The sequence below is a fragment of the Acomys minous genome (genome assembly GCF_964271855.1).
Source record: "Acomys minous genome assembly, chromosome: 4".
NCBI lineage: Eukaryota > Metazoa > Chordata > Mammalia > Rodentia > Muridae > Acomys > Acomys minous.
Window position 1 is genome coordinate 129,367,616 of NC_140486.1, and position 19,117 is coordinate 129,386,732.

The window sequence follows — 19,117 nt, forward strand, 5'->3', positions numbered from 1 at the left end:
GTGACGGCTGTCTAGATGAAGCTGTTGTCACGTGAGTACACATTTGTGTGTGGCAAAACTATTGCTCTGCCAGTCATATTAAAGCGCATGTGACATACAGTTGTGCTGGCTAGTTTTATGTCAATTTGACAACCTAAAGGCATCTAAAAAGAGGGACCCTCAATTGAGAAAAATGCCCCATAATAATCTGCTGTAGCACATTTTTAAAAATTAGTGATTGATGTAGGAAAGCCCAGCTCATTGTGGGTGGTGCCATCCCTGAGCAGGTGGTCCTGGGTTCTATAAGAAAGCAGGTTGAGCAAGCCATGCGGAGCAAGCCAGCAAGCAGCACCCTCCATGGCCTCTGCATCAGCTCCTGCCTCCAGGTTCCTGCTTTGTTCCTGTGCTGACTTCCTGTGACTGTAGACAGTGATAGGGAAGTGTAAGCCCTTTCTTCCTAGGTAACCTCTGGTCCTGGTGTTTCCTGGCAGAAGGAGGAACCCTGGCTAAGACAACAGCACACGGTGCTCTGTAATAAAGAACTGTGTTGAGCCCGGTGTGGTGTCATGAGCGTGGAGGCTGAGGTGGAGGGAGGTGAATTCCAGGCCAGATTAGACACATAGTTAGAATTTGTTTCCAACAAAGGAAAGACCAGACAAATGCCTTTTAAAATACCAAAACAAACAACAAAACAGAACTATGTTACTTGTTCATACAAAAATTTTGGCTTCATTTTATAGTCCTTCTACTTATTTAAACAACAGCAGCAGCTGCAACAACAAACAAACAAACAAACAAACAACCCTAAAACGTTTACTGTAAAGAAAATGTGCCATGTCCCATCACGTGCCACACCCTCCGTTTTATGCCATGCTTACAAATTTCTTAATTATACCATGAAGGAAGGATTGACCTAAAGCATCCCTGTGCGTAAGCACATGCTATGACACTCACACAATGACGTTGGACAATGATGATGAGCTCAGTGTGTGAGCCAACACAGGACACTGCCTGGCAATGTGGAAGCCTAAAGAACCAGAGCTGGCACGCACATTTTTTAAAGAGCTAAGATTGTAGTAGTTATACCAAACAGTGAAATTACAAGAAGTGAAGCTAAAGTTTGAAGCTAAAGTTTGGTCGAGTAAATAATCATTAGAAAGAAACCCAGAGCATGTAAGAGTTAGACATATGGAAGAAAAAAAATACTAGTGAGAAATAAAGAAATCTAACAAACGTTTTGAGGACAACTGGTTGTCTGTGATGAGAAAAACATCTTACTCACTGTCTCATGTGGCAGAAAGAAAAGCCAGTCCTCAAGCATTTACAATACTTAGGCCTTAAAATGAAAACATGGGGAAGTACACTCATGGCATTATTTTTTGAGGAAGGTGTAATAAGAAGTTTAACATTCAGTAAATACACTCTGATTCTGTCCTATCCATCCACAGAAAATCAGAACAAACCAAAACCGAAGCAAAACCCAGTAAACACAACCACTTGCTAACCCACACGCTAACCTATGCGCTAACCCACGCGCTAACCCACACGCTAACCCACGCGCTAACCCACACGCTAACCTATGCGCTAACCCACGCGCTAACCCATGCGCTAACCCACGCGCTAACCCATGTGCTAACCTATGTGCTAACCCATGTGCTAACCCTGCAGACCCACAGCTATGTCTCTGGGATGCACTTTGCATTGTTGCTTATATATATATTTTTTGTCTGTGCAGTGACAATTTCCTGTTTGCTTCTGGTAATTCTTGCTAGACGGTTTGTTTCCTGAAATTTGCAGATAAATTATAAAAATTTACAAAATCCAACCCCTGAAATTCCATCAGGTGATTCACTGAAGGACTCAAACGCAGCATGGGATAACTAGGGACCACATGTGGGGGTCACTGCACAGACTAACTCATGTCCCAATAGTTTACTTAACGAGTCTAGGTGTTAGTAACATTCAGATGTCAGTGTCTACATATCATAAATATGAATCACAAAACGCTGTTGGATCTCAGAACGACACAAATATATCTGCTCATGTTCTCCTCAGCTGTTTCAGCTTTGCTTGGAAATCCATGTGACAAGTCATGAAAATACTAGTTATGACTTAGCGCAGTAATTCTCTTTGGAACATTCTGGAAGGAAATAAGCAGTTTCAAAAATTATTTACTTAAAAATATTTATAGTAATGCTACTTGTGATGTCTAAAACAAAAACACAGCAGGGAAAAGCCAAATGTCTAAGAATAGGAGACGGCTGAGCAATATATCGCCTAACGCAAGTTTACTGCAGAGCTATAAAAATGTCGTGCTGCCGCATGAAAATGCCCAGTAAAATTAATTTCATAAAATAGAGCTATAAAATGACAGCTTTGAAAACCATGCAGACACTCATGGAATCGCAAATTAAAATTAATTTGGAAAAGCAGAATATATGCGCTTCCTGATTTCCAAAATGTGAAAAATAATAATAATTTGGAAAATAAGGAGAGTGAAAGGCAATGAGCAAATCAAATTAGCCGTGTTGGTCTCACACTCTCTCCTTTGAGGTTGTTCACACTGACGTATAAGCCTCAATGACCCAAGGTAAGTGTGATGCGGTCAGCAGGGCAACGATTTTATGGGTAAACAGACACATCTGAGCCCTGCAGTGTGATCAGTAAGCGCTTCCCCCGTCCTCAAATGTTGCTCATCCTGAAAGCAGTTCAACACACGATGGCCTGAGAAAGAACGCTTTCCCTCAAAATATGTCCCACGTGTGACCCACATTAAATTCTGCATGGTGGTAATGACGTCTGAGTGAGAAGGAATACAGCTCCTGCAGACAGAAGTATTAAATCAGCACATATAATATCAGCTTGGATCATCTAAAACAGGCAGACCACCCTTATCTAGATATGAGTGTTTTGTGAACAAACAGTTCCAAAGGTCATCCTATGCCACAGCAGATGCCAGTCTTCCACCTGGATCACAGCACGTGAGTCAAAGGAACAAACAAGCCATGAACAATCTGGCCCCTTCTGTCAGCCACAGAGCTTTTGTTGGATATGAATAAAATTATAAACGGAGTGGAAGTCTAGCAAAAGATAATATTAGGAAAATAAAACAGGCTCTGGGGGGCATAGAGGAAATATAGGTATTTAAAAAACAAAACAAAGATATTTTTAAAGCCCCATTGCTTTATCTTAAAACTCAGGCAAATTGTGCCTGTATTCTAAGACATATCTGCATCTACTTTAATATAAAATATTCTCAATCATCAGTCAAATACTTATTTCTCCCACACGCCAAAGCTGGGGAACAACAGGTAGAAGTTGAGAGGAGAACAGTGTTTACCAGGCACTGAGAAAGTGGGAGACAACGGGAGAAAGGCCAGGCAAGTCCAACCGGTGGACAGTAAGTCAAAGGAGATGGAAGTAAGTTCTAGAAAGCTGTTTTCATGGCCCCATGTCTATGAAGAAGGTGAACATATGCTACTAAAGGAATTGAAGAAGTTATTTTACATGCTTTAACCTCTAAGGAACAAGCGCTTCAAGACTCAGGCATGTTTACTCTGATTTGATTACTTCACACGGACACGCACTGACATATCACACAAGCCTACACATAACTTGTGTGCAAATTTGAAAATGTTAATCTGAAAGGATAGAAAGAGAAATAGACGTTCTAGGACAATGCCTGTGAGCTCTTGTTGTTGCAGCTTTCTGCTGCCCACTCCTCGGAGGAATGACCCATCTTCTTGAGAGCATTCTGCAGTAATATCCTGAGGGGAAGAACGCGAATGGCACCTCTGGGGGCGTGGCAGATGGACAGAAAACCGACAGCTGCCTTGCGTCCAAGATTGTTTTTGAACGTAAGTGTTTCTTCAAAAGAAAGTGAAATGAGTATACCTTTTCAAAGGTGACAGACACTTATATTAATTATCAGATATGGTTTGTAAACTGTTTTACACATTATGAAAATGGGTAAATGGCACAAACATGTGAGAAAGTGAGCTGCTGCTGCTGCAGTCCTTTGAATGGGGAACAATGTCACCTGCCCTGGTCGGCTCCTGTTACAGGAGAAACACTCACAACAGCAAGCGACACAGAGAAGAAAGAGTTTATTCAGGTTATGTGTACAGGCCACCGTCCATAGCATGAGGGAAGTCACAACCACAGTGCAGAGAAGAGGGGACAGACACAGCGTGCTTGCCACTCAGCCCCCTTCTCCTACCCTGCCCAGGACTCAGCCCTCTTGTGAAATGGTGGGCACTCACAGTCATGGTGGACCTGCTCACATCGATCAAGGGAATCCCCCACAGACATGTCTGCAGGCCCACCTGATCTAACAATCGACAAGGGTCTCTTCCCACGTGACTCTAGGTTGCATCAAGATGACCGTTAAAATTAATCACCACACACTTCAGAACACACACGTACTGACTTGAGGCCAGTGAAGGACTGGAAAGTGGTGGGAACATGGAAGAACGGGGCTAATAGAAGGCTTTAGGTCACTGGGGATGTGGCTTCTTACTGTTCCCCCCTTTGCTTTCCAGCCAAGAGGCGATCAGCCTTACTCACTCACACACTCCACTATTGTATGCTCAGGATGCATCTAAAGTAATGACAACATTTGTTTGCTTCCAAAGCTATGAGCTAAAATGCCTTTTCTCTCCTTTAAAAACTTCTTCATTTATTGTGGTGTGTCTGTATGTGTATGTGTGTGTGTGTATATACATATATCATATATACCTCTAGACTCAGATATGCACATGCACATATATATAGCATGTGTATTTATGTATGTTATATGTATGTGCATGTGCGTATATGCATACCTGTGAGTCCAGAGATTGAAATCAAGTGTCTTTCCCTATTTCTCTCCACCTCAGGTAATTTTAATTTTTTTTATTTCGGTCATGTTTTCCCCACCCCCAGTTCCTCTCATATTGTCCATATTGCCCTACTCATCAACCTTATGCTTTCCTTCAAACAAACAAATGAACAAATGAACAAAGAAAACAAGAAAAAAGACCACTACAAAACCACAAAATCAAAAATCAAAGCAAAAAGTCTACAAAACACCAGAGAGTTTATGCTGTGTTGGCCAATTATTGCTGGTCACAAGGCCTACCCTTGGAGGGTGGTTGATATACCCTGTGAGATTTCATTGGAGAAGACTGCTTTTCTGTTTGGTATCTGTTGGAGGTTGGTCTGATGTATTTTGATGCTAATCACTGCTTTGCTTTCTCTGCCCCACCTGTACTTTGCCTAAAAGCCTAACCTGTTTGACCAATAAAAGGCCATCACACTTGGGCGGGGTAAATGGGATAGTGTGGCTAAAGTTCCCAGGCTTGGGGAGAGAGAGGGAATCTTGGGAGAGAGAGACCAGAGCAGAGGTGAAGAGAAGAAGAAGGCTGCAACATGGGCTAGGTGGAGGAGAAGCACATGGCAGACATGGAAGGAGATTTGGCCCAGATGATGATAATTAGCAAGTATTTGGGATTATGGATGGGAGGTAGCTTGATAGAAGTTTTTAAAAGCACACAGCATGGGATTGGGGTGAGTATGGGATACCTGCCCCACTATGGGAAGTATTTAGGGGATTAATATCTGCCCTGACCCTGGTTAACTAAGGCTATTTTAAAATATAACAGGTGTCTGTGTCTTGATTGATTGCTAGCAGGTTAGAAAATACTGTCATAATAATAATTATAGGCCTAATAATAAGCACTATTAAGCCATGCTCTGCCATGCCCAGCTTTTTATGTGGTTGCTAAGGATCCAAGCTCAGGTCCATAGCAAATACTTTACTCACGGGCGGGACTATCTTCCCAGACATTTTTCTCTTTTTAAATTGATGTAATCTCAGTTATTTGTTATAGTAACTGAAAGCTATCTATCCTAAATAACCAGCTATTCGATACCACTAAGTGTCTTAGCCTCAGGTATATTGTTATTTAAGATAACATGTTGTAAACATTGTCCTCCATTAGAGAGACATTATTATAGGTAATATAAAATAGTTTCCATTTAGAAACTAAGAAAGTTTTGCTGTAGTATGCTGTGAGCTGGTATGGAATACAAAATGTAAATGTAAAAAAAAGTAAAAAGTAAAATGCAATTAAAGCCCCATATGGCACAATTGTGTTGCATTGGTTAAAATTTATCTCAGAACTTGAAGTGGAATATAAACATGATAAGGCGTAGGTGAGTGAATATAGTGCTAACGGACGCTCGGTGAAGATGGTATTGCAGAAAGAATTTCCAAAGTCTTGTTCTGACGCCGTCTAAGCCAAGCGAAGTACAGAGTATGAGTCGTTATCTGGATGCTGAGGTCAATAGAAGAGCTCAAGAAAGACAGAGCAGTGTGTGATAATCCAGCTTTTAAATAACGATTTCACCTAATTTATTTAGAGTATTAAGAGTGCTAGTGACAGAGTAGGCGTCTCACCTTTGGATTCCTCTCCGTTTATATCGGCAGAGGTGCATTTTCAGCTTTAAATCAGAGGCTGTGGAAAAACAGTGAGCTCTGATGACACCCTCTGTGAACAGGGACACGATAATAAAACAGCAACGCCAGAACCAGGATTTAAGTGTTGATTTGGAGCCTGTGGTGTGGCGGTTAACCCCACTGTTGACTTGACTGAAGTTGCAATCACCTAGGAGACACACCTCTGAGTATGAATTTGAGGGCACGCCTAGAGAGGAGGGAAGACCCACCCTAAATTTGAGAGGTACTCTCCCGTGGAGTGAAGCCCCAGACAGAGAAGCAAAAAGTTATCGGGAGCCCCAGCAATCACCTGTTAACTGAGTTGTCTGCCTGCGAGCAAACCCTCATTTCCGCAGCTACTGGTGGCTCCTGCCTTCCCTACTTTAAAGGACTATATCCCAATTGTCCTATGAACTTTGAGACAAAAATATTTTTTTTCTTCTTTAATCTGTTTCTTGTTGGGAACTTGGCTAAAGACACAGGAAATATGATCCATACAGATCCTTGGTACCAAGAAGTGGGTGGGGGCTGTTGTTCTGATAACTTTGACTGTCTGTGGGAGAAATGTGGAACAGCCTATGGCTGTAACAGCCCTCAAAGGCTACAAGCAGAGCCTAATTGGCCGTTCTGCTGGGAGTGAATGAGAGCGGAGCGCTGAGATACAGGTAGACAGTAAGAGTGCTCAGGAAATATGAGAAAGCACAGGACTGCAGCAGGAACCAGACTCAAAGGCATCTATGGTACAGTTTGGAGAAAACTCTGGCCAATTTCTGCTTGAGTCTCGAGAACCCGGGGATCCTGAATTTAAAGAAAAAGTCTCAGTCATTTGAAGGAGGCAATGTCAAGAGGGCAGAGCGTTTGAGGAGCAGCATGGCTGTTGCTCTCCACGCTTACTGAGATGTACAACGAGATCTTAAAGGAAGATGATACAAGAGCTGCATGACTCGGTCAGGAGACCGACATGGACGCAGTTAATGTTTTGGCCACGATGAACAGAGCAAACAGCGTGGCTGCAACTGAGAAACAGTTCGACGGACAGAATCTTCCAAGTTTGCACTGTGACAGGACACTCTGAACCCTAATGGAGACTCCCAGCCACTTGTGGTCCCAGTTTGGGGAAACTCTACTGGTGGACCTTTGATGCTGCGCTGAATCTGCGACTGTTCCCAGACAGTTTTAACAGGATGTGCATGACACCATCACATGGGCTGTGGTACCAGGCTGTTCGTAAAGGGGAAAGAGAGAAAAGAACCCGACTGATGTCAGCGTGCTCTGTCTGTTTCCCGAGCCAGCGTGAGCAGCTCCCGCTGCTAGCCCGACACCGCCGTGCCTTCCTCGCTGTGGTGGATTGGACTGCCTTCCCCAGGAGCCAGAGCAGGCCTCTCTTCCATCAAGCCCCTTCCTGCTGCATATTTATTTAGCCACAGAGATAAAATGTACCCAATACAGCAAGATTATTTAAGATTCCAAAGAGACCACTCACATGTTTTAGAATACGGAAGTTGTTAAGTTGCATGACAAGATTTCTATTTATTACCGTCTGGGACACTTGCCAGCCAGAGACCAAAGAACTGGTATTTAGCCTGGACAAAAATCTAAAAGGAGAACAAATGAAAGGTGGGGGGGGGGGGAGGCGTGAAGTTAATTGCCAGCCTGAGATACATGAGTTCTAGCCCGGAGCAGGACTGTTGGAGGAGGGAATATAGATAACCCAGGGTGAACAGGTTAGTCATTTGCATGCGCGGCACCATCACAATGGCTAGTGAAGGCAGATGGAGAAGAGAAAAAAAAGTAGGTTGTAAGAGTGAAGATACATAGCCGGACTGTTAAACAGACTCCTTAGGGATGAACTATATATTACCCTTATTATTACCAATTAGTTCTTGAGCGCTCGGTCATCATCCTGGGAACCGCGTGAATGTATCGCTTTTCTTCAGATACGCCCTGTGCACGTGGACAGGGATGGAGCGTGGGATCCTCCGTGAAGGAGGAATTACAGTTCACCCAGGTATCAGGTCAGGCTGACAGTGATTTCATCCCCAGCGTATGTGTGTGTAATATCATTCACAGATTTCCTCGACAGTGCGTGTGTATGTAATCTTGTTATATCAAATATGATATTCTAACAATATATTATACATTATATGTTACAGTAACATATATTGTACATTGCATATTAAAGTAATGCATAAACACATATATGTATATAATGTTTGCAGTACTAAGAGTCAAACCCATGGCCTTCAGGTACTTTACCGCTGGGCCATGCCTCAACCCCGTCTCTGCATTACACTCCTGGTGAATCCTCACTCAGTTTCTGCTTTGAGATAATGAAATCGTTCTGACTCCTGAAACTTCTTGGAACACCTGTCACACACAGAGCCACACACCGTTCTGAGAGAATACAGAATTCAAATGAAAAGTCAGACCCGAGAAAAGTCCCAGCATGTAAACAAAGCTGCTAGCAGGCATCAAAATGAAAAGCCAACCTTTATGTTTTGGGAACAAACACATGCACACGGCAGGACACGCACACGGCAGGATTCAGGGCCTGGCACTGTGCTCCTAGGAGTTTCTGGGCATGGAAATGCCATTGCTGACTGCTAGTTCCAGTCCTGCCAAAGGGCTCCGGGTGTTCCTCTCCAAATTTTGTGATGAATCTACAAGTAGCTGCTCGCTGCCAAGGGCTGTGGCCTCTGAAAAGCTCTGTTCTTGCACCATAATCTCAAAAAGGGAGGCTTGAGGGAACGCCAGGCCCTTACTGTCCTGGTGACTGTGTCTCCACTGCCCTCGGTGTTGCTTTCAGTGTCATCAGGGTAGAAGGCCAGGGTTCCAGGAGGAGACATGAACGTGGACAAGAGGACATGAGTGAGGAAAGTCGCAGGAAGTATAGACAGGAGTGGAAGCAGGTTCCCACGCAAAAGCTCCCTCCCTGAGTAATTAGCATTAGGGGAAAAACAGTCAACACAGCAAAACTGGAAGGAAGTTTACTAGCACTAAAACAAAAGACTCGCAACTCAGTGTGTTTACAGATCAAGAAACAAAGGAATGAAGTCTGTGAAGCAAATCATTATGAAAAGAAAGGAAAAGCAAACAAACAAAACCCCCATTTTAATAAAAGTTGAAAGAGAGCAACTGATATGATCCATATTTGTTTATGTATAAAATAGAAACACAAAGACTCAAAGGTTATGAGATTCCATTAACCTGAAAAAGAGCCCACAGTTAACGTGGTGACCTTGGAAAAATCTGCACCAAAGTTATGAGCAAAGTAGAGTGGCCCAGAACCTCCTAGTCAATACATGCAAAAAGTGTGACGTACCACAGTAAGACTGAATGGCATTAAAGAACTGCCAGGCTCTTGTGTGATCTTGAGTGGAGGGAGAAGTTCCCCAAGAGACATGTAAGACTCAGAGACCTTAAGGACAGAGAGGCACAAGACTCAGAGACCTTAAGGACAGAGAGGCACAAGACTCAGAGACCTTAAGGACAGAGGATTGGAGCAGAACAAGGAGCAACAGACCCATCAGGGGAAGGAGGCACAACAGTGTGTGAGAGCTTGGGGAAGCTAGCTCCACAGCGCCCTGATTCACTGAAAAGGCCAATTTGAGGAAGGGCTAATAAGCACTCCTGTCGGGTGGTGTAGGTCTGTCCATTAACTCCATCACTTCCTGCATTTTATGAGGATAGTTTAAAAGGGAAAAACTATGGGCAATCCCCACAGATTATTTAAAACTTAAATAGATTGAAAGTTACCAATCCTCTTAAGAAAAAGCACAGAGAATCATGAGAGATTCATGTAACCAAATACATTGTCATAATAAAATTACAGCAATGCAAATGCAGTGGTAACAGTGCAAATGGGCTGGGCGGTGGTGGTGCACGCCTTTAATCCCAGCACTCGGGAGGCAGAGGCAGGCAGATTGCTGTGAGTTCGAAGCCAGCATGGTCCAGGACAGCCAAGGCTACACAGAGAAGCCTTATCTCCAAAAACCAAAAGCAAAACAAAAAAACAAAACAAAACAACAACAACAAAAAAAGAAAGAAAGAAAGAAAAAGAAAAAGAAAAAGAAAAAGAAAAAAAAGTGCAAATGGAATGGGACACAGAAAAAGAAGGCCAAAAGCAAATAGATGATTTCAGTAGCTCAAATGCTCAAAGCTCTGTCACATGTTAACATTCTGGAAAAGGCTTGAGGGAGGAGTGCTCCCTGATAAACCTGCTTGGGAAAATGGGTCAAAACTTGCAACTGTGCTGAGCCCAGGGAGTATCCTGTCAAACAGTGGCGCAGTGGGAGGTGGGGTTGGGGTGGCCTTGAAGGGTGGATACAGCTGAGACCTGACCAGCGAGGACACTCGGAGGCTGGAGCTGTGGATGGACGCTGGACTCTGCAGACTCTAGTTTGAGTTTGACGTCTAAGCACCACAGTTTAGGCTGCCTTCGAGCTCACCATCCTCATTTGGAGAACGAGGGAGATGTTTCTGTTATGTCTACCTTGTAGATACTCAAGGAAGCAACTGGTTCGAAACATGCTTTGAAAACAGGCTTGATTTTTCTGGTGACATCGCCTTTTCTCTAGCCTCATAGCCAATGAAGGAATTTGAAGGCTGGTCTCAGTATCTGTTGTCAAAGGTTTTAAAGGGGCCAGGAGAGTAGATTATGGCAAACTGAGAGACCTAAAGGTGTTGATGAGCCTTAAGAGGCCTGGTGGCACTCAGAGAAAGGATAGCAGGCTACCAAGAAGAGACTTGATACCCTATGAGCATATACAGGGGGAGGAGGTCCCCCTCAGTCACAGTCATAGGGGAGGGGAGTAAGGGGAAAATGGGAGGGAGGGAGGAATGGGAGGATACAAGGGATAGGGTAACAACGGAGATGTAATATGAATAAATTAATAATAATAATAAAAGAATCAGATGACTTCCAGTGCAAGGGGTAGATATGAGGCTCCTGGGAGTTAAGACGTGGATATAAACTACAGGGAAAAGTTAAAGGAGCCACCATACGCTCCATTCTTTACAGCCCAGGGAAAGCACTCCCATTGTCAGGAAAGCTGTGAAAATGGCCTGTGTCTGTGCATACAGGGATCAGAGCATTCACTGGGTACGATGGCTGTGTAGGGACAGTACCAGATCATATGAACACTGGGACTATATTAGTGACAATACTGTATGCTATCCTACATGTAGGCTAGCTTCTCATGTGTGCGTCTGTACACCTGTGGAGGTCAGAGGTCAATACCACGTCTTCTTTAATGGCCCTCCAGCTGAATTGTTGAGGCAGGGTCGCTCACTATAGTGGACACTCACTGATTCAGAGAGCCTGGCTGCCTGGTGCGTCACAGGCCTCCTACCTTCTCTGTGCCAGGGTTGGAGGTATGTTTCTCTGTGCCTCGTTCTTCACGTGGTGAACTCAGGCTCTCTTGCTCACACAGCAAGCACTGTACCTAGTGAGTCATCGTCCCATCCCAATTACATTAATTTAAGGAGATTCTCTGTAGGGACTGAGATCGAGCCCAGGGTTTTGTGGGTGCCAGGCAAGCACTCTCCCACTGAGACAGCTGAGGCTCGTGTTTTATTTTTGAGGAGGGATCTTACTATGTCGCCCACGCTAACCACAAACTCATGGCAACCTGCCCCCCAATACCCCCGCCCCCCCTCGCCTCAGGATCTCAAGTGGTTAGATCCAGAGGTACAACCATGGCCTGCTACAGACCTAGACTTTTACATTTTCTTCCTGCAATTTTATCCCTGGCAGCAGGAGAACATTTCACAAAGTTCAAGCAGTTCTGGAGAGGCAACACTTAGCCAGTTACGCACTTTAGTACAAGAGAAAAGAAACAATGTTACTAGAATGTATCAGTATGTAAACTTCGTAGTCAACTTGCTGTTGCTGAATTTAAAGCTCACTGTGACTCCGGGGTGCCATGCTCCTAGCACAGGCATCTGTCTGTTAGTGGAGATGCTCCTGAAAGCTGGTGAGTCAGTCAGTAATTGTTCTGTTCTTAGTCTCTGGCCACTTCACATTTTTACCCTGTGTAGGGCAGCGCTGAGAGTTTTCTCCCTCTTACCCAGGGGCTCCTCTGCTGACCCGCCCCTGCCCTACTCTGATCCTACCAAGAAGCACTACCCTGAGCCACTTGGTTTGCATAAATGTGGGGGGGTGATATTTAGGGGCCTATGCTGAATATATTCTGGCTTTACAAAACCCGCATCAGAAGCCAAAAACTAAAAGCATTTCTTATGTAATGCAAACAAATGAATTAATCTTATTTTCAGGGTAGCGTGGCTTGGTAATTAATACCACTCGTTTTCAAAATTAGGGAGGTACTCAGCATTTTAATATTTAAGTTCCATGCATTCACTGAATACCTTGTAATCTAAAGTCTAGACAAAGGTATAGGCTTTGTCCTTGTGTGGAGAGGGCATTATTCTCATTCGTAAAAATGTTTCTTTAAACAGCTTTAGACCAACACTTGTTCTAAAATTAGAAATGAATTTTGTGAGGATTTATAATTTCAGCATCAAATTGGAAAAGAACAAATATATATTTGATGTGGAAAAATTAAACTCTATTTCTAATTGAATAATAGAAATGTATTAAGGTAAGAACATGCTCTTTTTACTTTGGTTAATGTTTTAATAAACAGAGAATATTAAATTGAAACAGAACTAATTTAAACAAATTTAGACTCTGACTGATAGTACATAAGGGATGCCAGTAAGTTATTTTCAGATATTTTGGAAGTTAAGAAAACATTCACCAAAAAGGGGGGAAATGCTTTGTTATTCTGTGATGCAACTCCCCCCAAAAATTATTGTAAGTATATTGCTGGTGGAATTTCTTAAATAACCAGGTCCCATCATGGTGGTGACCAGGGAGCATCCCAAGGATTAGAAGGTAAGAGAAAAGTAGAACCCATTCATAGCTCCTGAGCGGCTGGATCTGCTCACTACAGACCTTCCCCTTGGAGGACATTGGGTCCACATATAAGGATGCTGTGTCCTCTATGAGGATGCTGTGTCCCTCTATGAGGATGCTGTGTCCCTCTATGAGGATATTGAGTTCTCTATGAGGATGCTGTGTCCTCTATGAGGATGCTGTGTCCCTCTATGAGGATGCTGTGTCCCTCTATGATGATATTGTGTTCTCTATGAGTAAGCTGTGTCCCCCTGTGAGGATGCTGTGTCCCTCTATGAGGATGCTATGTCTATGCGGATGCTGTGTCCCTCTATGCAGATGCTGTGTCCCTCTATGAGGATGCTGTGTCCCTCTATGAGGATGCTGTGTCCCTCTATGAGGATGCTATGTCTATGCGGATGCTGTGTCCCTCTATGCAGATGCTGTGTGTCCCCCCCCCCCCCCGCCGGAGGATGCTGTGTCAGGCAGTTGACATTTATAGGTGCTGTCCATTAAGATAAGCCAGCTCTTCTTGTTCTGATTTCATGGTCAGCATGCAGTCTTGAAACACCATTCGCCTTGTTAGATAGACTGTGGTGGTGGAAATGCCTTGACCGAGGGACATTGATCTTTGGGGCGTTTATATCAGTCAGGCTAATTGTCGCTCTTGTTTCCGCTGATTCTTTTAGCCTGTCACTTGGAATACTAACAGAACTGGTTTCTAGATGTTTCTGCTGTGAACTAGACTTTGTCTTTGAATGCGATGATCTCTAAGGTAAATTCTATATGATGGCACGTGTTCGCTGGAGCCATCTGATTTCTCTCCTGGTGATCAGCAGCAGAGACAGGAATGGCAGCCGCTCTCCCATCTCCGAGCTTGCGCACTGTGTGGTACTCTTCAGCAAGTGTCTAGCTGAAGCTTTGGGGGAGGCATATTGCTGTTTCAGAAAATATGACCTACATATAATTTCCTTTTTAAAAAGACTTTTCTCAGTCTCTTATTTAGGATGGAGTATGGTTAAGCCAACAGTACCCACGAGAACCAGAAGAAAAGGCTGATAGTTTCCCTTCTGGAATTTCCTTTCCTTTCCAAAACCTGCATTTGTTTCTGCAGTACTGCATGCGTTGGGAAGCAAAGTGTATGCTGACGTGAGCATCCTTGTCCTGTTCAGCCGATCCAGATGAACTCTTATCAGGAGTATTGTGCTTAAATTAGAAGGTTTTTATTTTCAGAATTTGAGGGGGTGAGGTGCCCCACTTCCAGTTAGGTATTGACTAAGGCTACACAAACATTTCACAGAAGAGGTACAGCACTGGCCCCCTTTTACATTGTGTTTTGAGATGGGACCTTGCTAAATTGCCCAGGCTAGACTTGAACTCCCTCTGCAGCCCAGGCTAGCCTTTACTTAGGGTTGAGTAGCAGGATCACAGGTCTATGCTATGAAGCTACCAGGGACTTTACTACAGTTTTGTTCTACTAAGAAAGATAGTAAGTATAAATATAAAGCAAAACAGATTTTTATATAGGTTTAAAATCATTTGTTCAAAATGCATAATATGCATATTATCTTGGTTATGAAGCTTTGTGTTGTCATTTTAAAAAGTAGTTTAAATTATTCAATATAATTGGCAATTCTTTCTGAAACAATATTTACATTTAAATAGAACTCTAAATTATTTATATAACAGCCCATTAAAGAAAATGTACTATTAGCTAATCTGCTTAGAAACACGTTTTTTTCAAGAGGGAATCCATAATATAGAAGTGATCAACAATGGAGCTAATATGGAAATAAACTTGATGGTGACAGTTGAGGACAGATAGTGACCATCGAAGCAGTGAGCTGCTGTGTACAGCTTGGGTTTGGAGCCAGTCACATTCGACTGGGTGGAGTGTTCGCTCTATGCCTGTTTCCAAGACAGATTCCAGGAACAACTGTGAATCTTTCCAACACCCCTATCATCTGCCAGTCCAACTATTGATCCAACAGTAAAGGAATACAAGTTAATCTAGTCCAGAAAAGAAGTATAGCCACCCAGATGGAAGCCCAGGACATTTTCAACCGTCAAAGAGCACCTTGAGTTAGTGTGGTCACTGCCTTAGCAAGCAGAAAGCGTTGGTTTTCACCAACAATAACAGGTACAAACAAGTACAAAGGGTGTGATTTGGTTTCATTTGTTAGTGCTTACCTAATAAAAGAAGGAATCCGTTGGCTTGAGTGAGTTGTAGTATTCAACAGTATGGGCCTTCCTTTTAATCTGCAGCTGTTCAGATAAAAAAAAAAAAGAATGTACTATGACAGTCTAAATGTTCTGTAAGAAGTATGCTAATTCCTTCCTGCTTAGATTTCAATAAATTTGAGGAGCAGTGTTATTTGAGAACACACACCAGCTTCTTTGAGTACACTCTTTGCTTGTCAGGTTTTCTTTCTTTCTTTTTCTTTTTTTTTTTTTTCCAGAAGCGCACATAACTGAAAGTAGCCTGAAGGGGGTTTTCTGCATTGTGCACTGTCTTATTGGTATGTCCTTTGGGGGGAAAAATAATTCATGGAAATGGAGTATTTGGGCTTTCAGGATCTTTACTAAAATATTACTAATGTTTATGATCTTCACCCAAATATCATTAATAAACATAATATTTCTGTTTTAAAATTAGTGAAGGTAGGTTATAATAAGCTCTGTCTGTGTAGATTCAGCTCGGCTTTCTTCGTGCACAGCACTGATTGTTTCCTGGGCAGGCAGGTGGAGCTAGAAGCAGCAGCCTTGACTCCATGCTGGCTTGATGGTCAAGTTCATATCACTGGGATGTAGACGAGTGGTCAACACCACTGTGGCTGAAGCGCTTGACCTTCATCAGGCAGCTGGGCAGCAGCCACTGACCCCGAGCTGCCTGCTGACGGCCCCTTCCTCCCCTGGTCCCCAGCCAACCTTTCCAGCTAGCTAGTAGGGTAGCCACATTGACTCAAGGCGCTGGCTGTTTGGCTTTTGAACATTTGCTGGGTATGTTTACTTCTGTCTTGTCTGTAGTTATGTTTCTTAACCATTGCTAAGGAAATACATCACTGGCTCCATAGGTCTTAGCACAAGCATATTTAAATAGGGTAAGCACGAGTGAGCACATCAGCCCATGAGGATTTACTCCAGCCATTTCCCTCTCTTTACTACTGTTGGTTTCTCTTTATAATTTTACCTCAAATCTTTGTCTTAACTGATTAGAGTAAAAGGGATGGGTAGCACGTCTGTTGGCACTTGGAAGTTCTTATGATCACTGCTCCAAACTTAAAAATGCACTGGCAAATCATATTTTTTCTCAACACTCACACATTAAATTTTAGCAAATGATCAGCCTTGCCTACAAGTTTCCAATCTTCAGTTTATGGCAATCAACAGCAAACAAAAACAAAACAAAACAAACAAAAACAAGCAAACAAAGAGGATTGTGGGTGTTGATCATGTTAAATTACTGTCTTTCTTGTTCAAAGCAAAAACCTAATTAATTCGTACTTTGTACCCACCAGACAGCGAATACTCACATTTACACACCTTCAACAAAGAATACTTCACTTAAAAGTCACAAAGCATAGCCTCCAATTACCAGCTATCAAACACAAAAGTGATTTAAACTAGATCCTCCACAAATCACTGACTGTGGCAAGCAAGCAAGCAAAAGGCCAGTTAGTGAGTCGGACTCTTAAGTTCCCAGAGAGTCTGAGCGACCAGCTCTGAGTTCTCAGCCTGCACAACACAGCACAGCTGTGGGTAGCCTCCCCTCACCTCAGCGTGAAGAGCATCGCTTTATCTCCTTCCTCCGGGAGGAATCGAGTACACCTGGGAGGCGAAGTCAAAATCCCTGGGCAACCGAGAGGTTTCAGCATCCACCAGGGCGCAGGTGAAGCCGGGTGAGCGCACGGGACGCGGCTGCGGGAAAGGAGTGGCGGGATACTCACTGGCTGGGACCGGTGGACCTGGCTCCGTGGAGCCAGTGTGGAGCCAGCCGGTGTGGGTGTGAGTGTGGGTGTGGGTGTGGGACAGCAGCGTCGCCTGGGGAAGCCCGGCCTGCCCGCCACGCGGCGGGGCGCAGAGCCAGGCAGGTGCGGCAGGAGCATGCGCGCGCGCGGCGGGGGCGTTTCCCCGCGCCTTGGGCACCTCACCGGCAGCTGCTGCGGGGCGCTCCTGAGGTAAGCTGGGGTGCGCGCAGGGGTGGGAGGGGGCGGTGCCTGGGGCAAGGGCGGAGGCATGGGCTCCTCCCTTCTCTCTCGTGGTGGGACCGAGGCGAACCCCACTTGTGGTCCACTTTGCTTGTCTTAGCTCCTCAGCTGGTGGGGCGCGGCCAGGCCAGGAGTATCCCGGCTCCGCCAGCCTTCCCCAGCACCCGCGCTTGGGGAAATGGCTAGCTTTTGTGTTTCTCTCAGGGACTGTCTCCTCCACCGTGTCCACACACACAAGGTCCTGCGTTCACTCTGCCTCGTTGCTCTGGGCTCTCGGAGCCAGCAATGGGGCACAAGGCAAACCAGGCAGTGTCAGACTCTCTCTGTAACTAAGGAAGGTGCTTTGGGGTGTGGGAAGAACATGCTGGCTTTGGTCGCCCTGTCCCCTCCACTCTGTCTGTTCCCCAGGCCTTCCTGGGTCAGCTTGTCAGAGGGCGGGGCGGGGTGGGGGTGGAGACACGCGTGGGCCAGTGCAGTTCCATGAGGGATTGGTGTAAGAGTTCTCTGGAGGTGAGGAGGAGGCTGTGTATTTTGCCTGCAGCCTCTGATCTGACAATGGTTAACATCTTCAAACAGTTCTTTGTTTTTTTTGTTTGTTTGTTTGTTTTTGTTGTTGTTGTTATATGTACTTGGGTTCACTTACAGGAACATTCTTTTTAATCATTCATTTATTCACTCATTCATTTATTCTCTTGAGACAGTGCCTCATGAAACCCAGCCATTATGAAACCTACAGTCTTGCCGCCATCTCCCAAGTGCGTCCCCCCCTCCCTCCCTGCGCGCGGTGGCTAGCCGAAGGCAGACCAATCCTGAACATCCTACTCTACTTCAGGCCTCTTCCGTCTCCACCCTACTTGCTAACTGCCTCTCCTCCTGTTGCGTGTTCACTAGTATTCACTGTTCTTTTTAGAAGATGCCTGTAGCAGGTCCGGGACATTCTGATGTTCCCCAATCCTCTTGACCCCGGAAGGAGGCAGAAGTGGCAGGTGGAGGAGGGGGTGGGGGGGTGTGGGAGTTCACGTGGAGTTTGCTCTTGATGCTAAACTATGTACAATGACACATCTTCCAATTTTATTATTTCGCTTGGTAACTACAGAATTTTGAGACAAGGTTGGAAGAGGAGAGAGTTTGGAACTTCTGGACCGGTTGACTTCAGTGACACTGGTTAATGTGTGGCATGAGATGCCGGGGAGTTTCACTTCATCTGGTGCTAGATTACGTGACCATTGAATTCATACTTTGTTGGGTGATGTTAAGCTCAAGCTGATGCCTCAAATAAACTCTCACCCTGTTTCCTACAAGTACTGGTGGGGAGGTGGTCAGAGGAAGGAACTAAAGTTGAGGAACTGACTAAGCTTCTACCACCAAGGAAGTGTTTACAGTTGACCACCAGATTCTAAGGAGAGAGCGCTACCTTCTTCTTCATTGCAGCACCTGGGCGATGCAGCTTAAACACTTGCCTCATCCTTAGTAGTAAAGAAGCAGCCTGCACTCCCTGCTGGGCTGCTACATGTGACAATGGACATATTCAATTTCTTACAACAAGATGGAATC

General features: G+C 44.4%; 1 long non-coding RNA gene across 2 annotated transcripts in view; it reads right to left on the reverse strand.

The window, feature by feature from the left end:
• LOC311595461 overlaps window positions 1-17,527 on the reverse strand; it is a 117,509-nt gene extending 99,982 nt beyond the window's left edge. For both annotated transcript variants that reach the window (XR_014778451.1, XR_014778452.1), the window contains exons 1-2: window positions 17,130-17,527; window positions 15,546-15,620 (exon numbers count right to left, since the gene is read on the reverse strand). This is a non-coding gene — a long non-coding RNA (uncharacterized lncRNA). The remainder of the gene's footprint in view (window positions 1-15,545; window positions 15,621-17,129) is intronic.
• Between the last annotated feature and the right edge of the window lie 1,590 nt (window positions 17,528-19,117).